Source organism: Meriones unguiculatus, chromosome 6 (genome assembly GCF_030254825.1).
Source record: "Meriones unguiculatus strain TT.TT164.6M chromosome 6, Bangor_MerUng_6.1, whole genome shotgun sequence".
NCBI classification, from domain to species: domain Eukaryota; kingdom Metazoa; phylum Chordata; class Mammalia; order Rodentia; family Muridae; genus Meriones; species Meriones unguiculatus.
Window position 1 is genome coordinate 30320858 of NC_083354.1, and position 9089 is coordinate 30329946.

The following is a 9089-nucleotide window of genomic DNA, read 5'->3' on the forward strand; positions in this document are numbered from 1 at the left end:
AGGGAACCAGAAGGCCATAGAGCAGAGGTGGCTGAGAGAGAATAGAATGTCTCCCGGATGTGCAGCAAGGGGTATCAGAGCTCTGCAGGATGGCAGAAGGTGTTGCCAGGAAGGTGAAGGCCCTGCTACAGAGTCCAGGGAGGAGGGACCCTGCACACAGGAGTGGTGGCAGAGACCACAGAAACACTGACGGCATAAGCAGACCCTCCTAAAGACAGCAGGGACCAAGTTTCTTTTCAGAGAAGGAATTTATGAACATGCAGAAAGAGGAAAGTGGAATGAACCCTGTCGGTGTTCATGGTGTGAGGTGAAAAGCAGAGTTCTCAGTGAGCCCCTGTGAGTACATTCAGAGAAATCCGTGCGCATGGTTGACAGGAGAATGCAGACACATCTGCCTCCCAGCTGTCCCTGGAAGGCTTGGTGCTGCAAGGCCTCCAGGCATGTAAGTACTGAATACAACACAAGGATTCAGAGCATGGCGGAGAGACGCTGGGTCCAAGGCTGGGGCGGGAAACAATCCCAAATGTGCCTCATGGCCAGGAGGCAAGAATACTTCAAGAATGCTGGGCTCCATCAGTGGGTACAGCCGGGCTGAAGGAGCTGCTTGCAGCGTGAACCCAGCAGTGTTTGGAGATTCTGCAGAGTGAGAACCACACACTCAGCAGCAGGAGCTGGATACACAATTCAGTTCCACATGTGATTCTGGAGAGGACCCTTGGAAACTCAAGGACAAAGCTGACAATGGGTGGGGTGTGAGGCACCCAGGGCAGAGCCATGCCCCCTTCTTGTCCCAGCTCCATCGAGGATGCTACAGTGAATGAGCATGTTTTCACTTTTAGGACCACTTTTTCTGTGACTATGACTTTTTAAAAACTAAAATGTGGCGGGCGTGGTGGCACACGCCTGTGATTCCAGCACTTGGGGAGGCAGGGGCAGGTGGATCTCTGTGAGTTCAAGGCCAGCCCGGTCTACAAAGTGAGTCCAAGACAGCCAAGGGCCCCCCACCCCCCCTCCAAAAAAAAATAAAATAAACTGCAGGGCTAGGGATGTAGCTCAGCTGGTAGAGTGCTTGCCTAGCATGCAAGAAGCCCTGGGTTTGAGCTAGGTATGGTGGTGCACACCTGTGATCCCAGCACTCAGGAGGCAGAGACAGGTGGGTCTCAGGTTTGAGGCCTGCCTGGTCTGGAGATCCAGAACAGCTAGGACTTCATGGAGAGACCCTGTTTTGAAAAACAAAAACAATTGCCTTGGGATTGGTCTTTAGCATAGGCTAAACAGGACATTGTGCACACCTGTAATCATGGCACTTGAGAGTCTGAGGCAGGAAGTTTGGGAGTTCAAGGAGTCCCTGTGTTTAAATAAGGAAAAAAAAAAAAGGACAAAAAGAAAATGCAGCACCAACCATGTCTTCCAGCTTTCCCTGCTCTCTGGATCAGCCTTGATCCATCTGGCTGGGAGGGGGCCATGCTGGCCAGCCCCAGGAGAAGAAACTCGATGGTCAGCCAGGGACCTGTGGAGGTGTCAAGGGTGAGGCGCTGCTGGAAGCACAACATCTGCAGGACTGTTAACTGACTGACGGAAAGAGCGCTGCCCCTCATTTCTTAAGTGGGAGAGGGTTCAGTCTCACAGCTGGAACCCCAGTGACATAAGCTGGGGACTGTCGATTGCGTAACTTAACAAGGAGTCTTGCTTCCAGGAAAACTGGGTGGTAGAAAATGTAAGGGACGTTAACAGTTCTTCTAAAAAACAAACAAAAGGTCCTTTGCTCTCCCAGCTCCTCACCTTGGCCTGACTCTATTACAGCCAACATAAGAAAGAGTTGGAATCTGAGTATGTGTTAGTGCAAGACCTGTTTCCCAAAATGGGCCTGATGTGGAGGGCCTGCCCTAAGTTGCTGGGCATCGAATTTGCAAATCCTGAGAGAGCCTATGTGGACCAGTGCATGCTGGGGCTGGGCAAGCCCATGTGCCTGGCAGCCATAATAGGTCCTAGGAATGCATGGTGAGGGGCCCTGCTGTGCCCTGGGGCGTGGGTGGAGCATTGCTGGCACTTCACAGCCAAGCAGGCAGAGGGGAAGGGAGGTGGTTCGTGTGGGACTCAAGGAAAAAGGAATGACAGGCACGTCATTGAGCACGTGTGGGCACAGGGACAGGGCTGGGGCTGACAGAGCTAGCAATGCAGATGGAGACAAGTCACAGGAAAAGAGCCACAGGCTGAGCTGAGTGAGAGGGGGAGACATTCCTTCCAAGCACAGACTTGGAGTGCCTTGAAGCGTGACTCTTCCCCTCAAAGGTCAGCTTGTGGGGGCTGAGGCAAGTAGCAGGCCACATCCTTGGTCCTTTAACCTGCAGACCTTACATGGGCTATGTGCACACATTACATAGAGCTCCATGCAAGCATAGGAACTCCATTTGTACTCTGGACCTAAACCAGCAGGAAGGACATGGTGTCTTGGCTGGGGCCTTCCCCAGGCATAGGCCTGCTGTGCCTCCGAAGAATGGTTTGCACAGCTGGAGATGCTCCAGCAGTTTTGAGGGAGGACAATTTACTGCCCATCTTTAAACCTGTGCCCATCAGTGGCAAGCATGGCAACCTCAGAAGGGTTCACAGCACGCATGTCTCACGCCTGTAATCCCAGTGCTATGGATGCGGAGGCAGGAGGACTGCCAGTGTGAGGCCAGCCCAAACTGCAGAGACCCTGTCTCAGGAAAGAGTGTTTTAGTCCTTTGGGGTTAGCAAGACTCATTAGGTAAAGGCTGCTCCAATGACCGGAGTATGTCATCCAGAACCCAAAAGATGGAAGACGAGGACCCCCTCCCTTGGGTTGCCTGATTTCCACACACACCGTGACTAATACCCACATATGTGTGTGTATGTATATACACGTCAATTTATTTTTGTTTTAAATTAGGTATTATGTATGTGGGAGTTTGTACGTGTGGCCTTGGAGGCCAGAAGAGGGCACTGGATCTCCGAGAGCTGGAGTTACAGGCAGTTGTGAGCTGACCGGGATAGGTGCTGAGAACTGATACCAGATCCTCTGGAAGAGTGGGAAGAGCTCTAAACATCTAAAAAAATCCGTGTTCTGAATGGCATACTGCCCTATGTATTTGTGTCAAAATGGTATTCTGTTAAATGTACACGCATATCACTATTTATGTAGCCCCTGTGGTGGTTTGAATGAAAAAGGCCCCCATGGGCCCATAGGGAGTGGCACTATTAGGAGTGGCCTTGCTGGAGGTGTGGCCTTGCTGGAGGTGATGTGTCACTGTTCCCTTTCCTCCCTTTAGGAACAATAAAGCATATTCTATGCCATTGTAAGATGGAAGTATGTAATCTACTTTTAAAATTTTTTTTATTTAAACTTGAAAAAATTATTCATATGAGTGCTTTGCCTGCATGCGTGTCTGTGCACCGCATGCATGCCTGTTGCCTGAGGAAGCAGTAAGCCTCCATGGGAGGACCTGGGAATCAAACCAGGGTCCTTCAAAAGAAGGGCAAGTGCTCCTAACCACTGAACCAACTCTTCAGCCAGAGACCTGCTTCTGTATTTTGATTTTACAGGGGTTACAGTTAAGAGACTGCCACGCCTCTCTAAAGACTTTTAAATGAGGTTGAGACTTTGGGGACTTTGGAAGTTGGACTATGATCTGGTCACAAGCCTATGGGGCCAGGGAGTGGAATGTGGTGGTTTGGGTGGTAATGGCCCCCACAGATCCATAGGAGGTGGCACTATGAGGAGGTGTGTCCTTGTTGGAGGAAGTGTGCCACTGTGGTGGGCTTTGAGGTTTCGGATGCTCAAGCCAGGCCCAGTGTCTCTCTCTTTTCCTGCTGCCTGTGGATCCAGATATAGAACTGTCAGCTATCTCTCCAGGACCATATCTGCCTGCCTGTCACCAAGCTTCCTGCCATGACAGTAATGGAGTAACCCTCTGAATTGTAAGCCGACCCCTCCCCCATTAAATGTTTTCCTCTAATAGTTGCTGTGGCCATGGTGTCTTCACAGTAATAGAAACCCTAATTAAGACAGAAATTGGTTCCAGAACTAGGTCATCGCTGTGGTGGGCCAGACCATGTTTTTGTTTGGAGGAATATGGAACATATTGGGATTATCGATTAGAAACACAGCTGAACAGTAAGTGGGGCTTAATGGGCCCTCTTAGGAGGAGCATGGAAGAGAGGGGAGCTTAGGGTGACTTGACCTGTGGGGGTCTGGCTCAAGAGGTTTCAGAGGAGAATATTAATATGCAGCCTAGAGATGGTTCTTGCAGTATTTTGGTGAAGAATGTGGCTGTTTTCCGCCTCTGTCTAAAAAAAATCTGCCTGAGGCTAAGTTGAAGAGTTATGAAATAATAGCTTTGGCACTGGACAGTCTTACCCAGATCTATAATAAAAAGGAGCAAAATGAACAAAGGAAAATACAAGATGTACAGTTTGAGGAGAAAAGGAGCACTAAGAAAAGTAAAAAGATTAAAGACAAGCTGGATGCTAAGTGGATTAGAGGGAGTGGTGACCTCAAAGCAAGGCCCACCTGGCTAAGCTCCAAACTTGTGAAAAAGAATTAAAAGAAAAGTGAAAAGGAATTAAAGAAAAACTTAGGGGCAGACTTGGTGGTACTCAACTCCCAACCCTAGGAAGGCCAACTCTGGATCTCCGAGTTCAAGGCTAGGCTAGTCTATAGAACAAGTTCTAGGACAGCCAAGTAAGCAGCGAAGGAAACCACTGAAAAAAAAAAAAAAAAAAAAAAAAAAAAAAGCTCTGTTGGTCTCCTTGTGGAGCTCCTGTCCCCTCTATGTCCTTCTATACCCCACTTCTTCCATAAGATTCCCTGTGCTCTGCCCAAAGTTTGGCTGTGAGTCTCAGCATCTGCTTCAATACAATGCTGGGTGGAGTCTTTTAGAAGACCCTCTATAGTAGGCTCCCATCCTGTTCCCTCTCTTCCACCGCTTCTGGTTGTTAGGCCCAGCACGAGCCCAATTTTTAGAAGCGATGAAGACAACTCAGGAGATCAGATCTCATTGTTGCAAAATTGCAAGAAGTTTATTTTAACCATTGGGAAATGGGGGTCACCCCTGCCAGTCAGCAAAGGGTGGCACTGGGAGACAAAGGCCTTGGGTTTTTAAAAGACAAAGCACGAGAATTTTGAAGTTGTAGTCTTGGCAATTCAGGATTGGATGAGGAAGCTATAAAGTAAGATAATTGGTTAGTCTTAGGTGCTCAAGCTTGGCCAGTCCTGCCAAGTGTGGATGCAGCTGCAATTGAAGGTGGGGGTGGTTAGGTCATCCTTGAAGATTGGGGCTGCGGACTTTTGGTTGGAGGTCAGGAGCTACTCAGAAGAAGGATTGAGGCCATCTGGATTGGTTGCTAAGAAACACTATCTCGAAGACCAGGGTCTGGTCATTCTTTTTACTGAGTGAAGGTCATTGCTTGCTCGCTTTTTTTTTTTTTTTTTTTTTTTTTATATATCTGTCCTCACAGATAGGGTCACATTCCTTTGTTCTCTGGAAAGGTACTAAGAGGCTTTAGCTTAACCTGGACCTAAAACTCAAAACTATAGGCTTTAGAAGACATATAGGTTACAAAGTTAGTCTGACCCTTTCATGGTGTCTATCCTGTTTGCCATTATGAATAAGATTTAAGCATCTACCCCAGGGTCCTCCTTGTTTAGCTTCTTTAGGTCTGTAGATTTTAGTATGTTTATCCTATATTATATGGCTAATATCCACTTATAAGTGAGTATATACCATGGCTGTCTTTCTGGTTCTGGATTACCTCACTGAGGAAGAGCCTGCAGAGACTGATGCATGCATGGAGAGGACTTAGACTCCCTGCTCAGATGTGGTGGCTTGGCAGCTCAGCCTCCATGGGGGTTCCCTAGTAAGGGGAGCAGGGGCTGCCTCTGTCATAAACTCAGTTGTCTGCTCTTTGATCACTTCCCCCTGGCAATGTGGCCTTGCCAGGCCATGGAGGAAAAGGATCCAGGTAGTCCAGCTAGAGTCAGATGGCAGGGGAGGAGGACTCCCTGTTTCAGTAGAATAGGGAAGGGGGAGGGGGAAGGAGGGAAGGAGGTTGGGACCTACAATCAGGCTATAAAATGAATAAATAGTAAAAAAAAAAAAAGAAAAAAGAAATTTAAAAAGAAAAAGAAAATAAAAAGCTAGTGAAAATGCATTTGAACTAGGAGGCCATGTTCCAGCCCCAGGACATAGAAGAACTTGGGATGGCTGTGGGATAGCTGTGGGCTACATGCTGAGGAGAGCTGCTAACAGGGAGTAAAAACAGCCAAAGAGCAGGAAGTACGCTGTAGTCAACAAAGCTGAAAGGCGTTGGAGATCTGAAGAGCGCTTTGACATCACACACGGAGATGCAGAGTTTGGAGTTTACCCAGCTGGTTTTCATTCTTGCTTTTGTCCAGTATTTCCTCATTATGTTCCCTTTCCTCCACTTTGGAATGGTAATGTATGTTCTGTGCCACTGTTTGTTGGAAGTATGTGACCTGCTTCTGTATTTTGATTTTACAGGGGTTACAGTTAAGAGACTGCCATGCCTCTCTAAAGACTTAAACGAGGTTGAGACTTTGGGGACTTTGGAAGTTGGACTATGATCTGGTCACAAGCCTATGGGGCCAGGGAGTGGAATGTGGTGGTTTGGGTGGTAATGGCCCCCACAGATCCATAGGAGGTGGCACTATGAGGAGGTGTGTCCTTGTTGGAGGAAGTGTGCCACTGTGGTGGGCTTTGAGGTTTCAGATGCTCAAGCCAGGCCCAGTGTCTCTCTCTCTCTTCCTGCTGCCTTTGGATCCAGATGTAGAACTCTCAGTTACTTCTTCAGGACCATATCTGCCTGCCTGTTACCAAGCTTCCTGCCATAATGATAATGAACAAAATCTCTGAAATGGTAAACCAGGACCAGATTAAATGTTTTCCTTTATAGAGTTGCTATAAAGCTATAGAGTGGTCATGGTGTCTCTATACAGCAATAGAAACTCTAAGATTTTTTTCTAACAATTTTTAAAATTGTTTCAGACTTCACAAATGAAGTGGCCCACTGCCTCACAAATCTGCCTTAAACAACAGGTTGAGAGCTGGGCAGTGGTGGTGCACACCTTTAACCCCAGCACTCGGGAGGCAGAGGCAGGCAGATCTCTTGAGTTCGAGGCCAGCCTGGCCTATAGAGGGAGTTCCAGGACAGCAAGGGCTACACAGAGAAAAACAATCTCTCAAAAACATCAGAGAAAGAGGGAGAGAGAAAGATGGAGGGAGGGAGGGAGAGAGGGAGGGAAAGAGAGATATCTAAAGATCATCCAGCCTGCTGTCTCTGTGTGATGTCCCTACAGGCTTGCGGTTGGCCTCCCCAATACTGGCCCTAGCCCTCCAAATACTGCCCTTGAAGCAGTCATTCAGGAAGTTAACAACTGGACATCATGTCTTTTGTCCTTTCTCAGGCTCCTTCCTCTCTTTTCTTCCCATTATTCCTCCAAGTTTCCTGCCCCCAATCGACGCCATCATCCCCCGTAGTACTGAGCTTAAGCCGAGGCCTTGTACGTACGAGGCAAGCATTCTGCTTCCAGCCCCATTCCCTGCATTTTTAAAAATCTTTTGTGGTGCAGCTTTCAAAGCACAGCCTATCCACAGGGCCTCTTGTGGGCAGCCTGGACTTCTGTACAAAGCCACGGCGCCTATCAGCAATCCCAGTTCATCCATTACCCAGGCTGACCTCTCTGTAAAGCACTCATATCCTCTTGTCCACTCAACTTCTCTCTGGTCAGGTGTATGGCACCAGTATCGTGAGACACTGGATTCTGACGGGCCATCTCAGCCATCTGCCTTCAGCCCCTCCAACTACAGATCTGTGGCCCGGAGAGCAGGCAAGGCTGGCTTCGGCTAGGACAGACAGGCTAGATTAGTATTTCCACAGGAAAATGTGTGCCAAGTGCTCCACCCTCAAGGCGTAGTCTTTTTGTGCTACGTTGTAGAGGCATAGAGGCACAGTGCACTTTTCCAGCATTGGGTTTGTTTTCTGTGTCCCCCCCTTGAAAACTTTTACAGTCAGAATTAGACAAAACAAGGTCTGCCCCCCCCATCTGCCCAACGTGACAGCTCTGGTCCAGCGTGGAGCTGGCCCTCACTCGGCACCTAGCGGATGCTTCCCTTTAGCCCTAGCCCCGCTGGCCGGGCGTCAGCAGTGCAGCCTAGCCTGAGGCTGACCCCCCCCCCCCAAGGCCAGAGCACTCACAGTACAGATTTCCACATGAGAGCTGGGGTAGCCCCACCCTTGGTCAAAACCAAACACAAACAGCCTTTGACCCTGGCCATCTGTTCAAGTATTTGGCGCTGCCCCTGGGTCCCAGGGCTTGTGTTGGGTAGGCCTTGGGAGGACAGCAATCTATTACCCTGCACGGCCTCAGGTTTCATGGTGATCACAGTATTTGAGCATGAAAAAAGGGAACCAGGAGTCCAGGTTCCCAACCTGGAGACCCCTAACAGGTGTCTCTGGACGAACACTTCTTCCATAAAATCATCATCATCTGCTCCACGTGGGCTCTTAGGAGTGGCATGGGGACATATAGGAATCAGCTGGGGATACATCGACAACCTTCAAGGTTAAGGGAGCCGGGCAGTGCCAAGGAGCACTGCTCTGGACTCCTTTACCCCCACCTCTGTGAGAGATGGTGATCTGCAGAAGAGCGAACCGGCACGCTGAGCTCGGCCTGTGCTCTCCTGATTACTGCTCCAGCTGCTTCCTGATTCCATCTGTCTAAACTCAAACTCTTTCCCACACATTGTCCTGGATTTTGGCAGACATAGTGTTTATTAAAAATCATGCTAGCATCGAAGGCGTTGCTGGGGCCTGATCCATAGCCCACACTATGAGTCTACAAATACCCTCAGGAAGAGACCAGCTGGCAACACACTGCTTCCTGCAGGAGGCTCCTCTTCTCCAGAGCTTTAGGGAATGCCATCCTCTTTTCGGAACTTCTGATAGGGACCCAAACAAGTTTCTGCTGGCTAAGTACCCTTCTCGCTTCATGCAAGACAAACCACCAACTATTCTATGGCTCTGGCTCTCCCACTGCTGTCCAAACATAC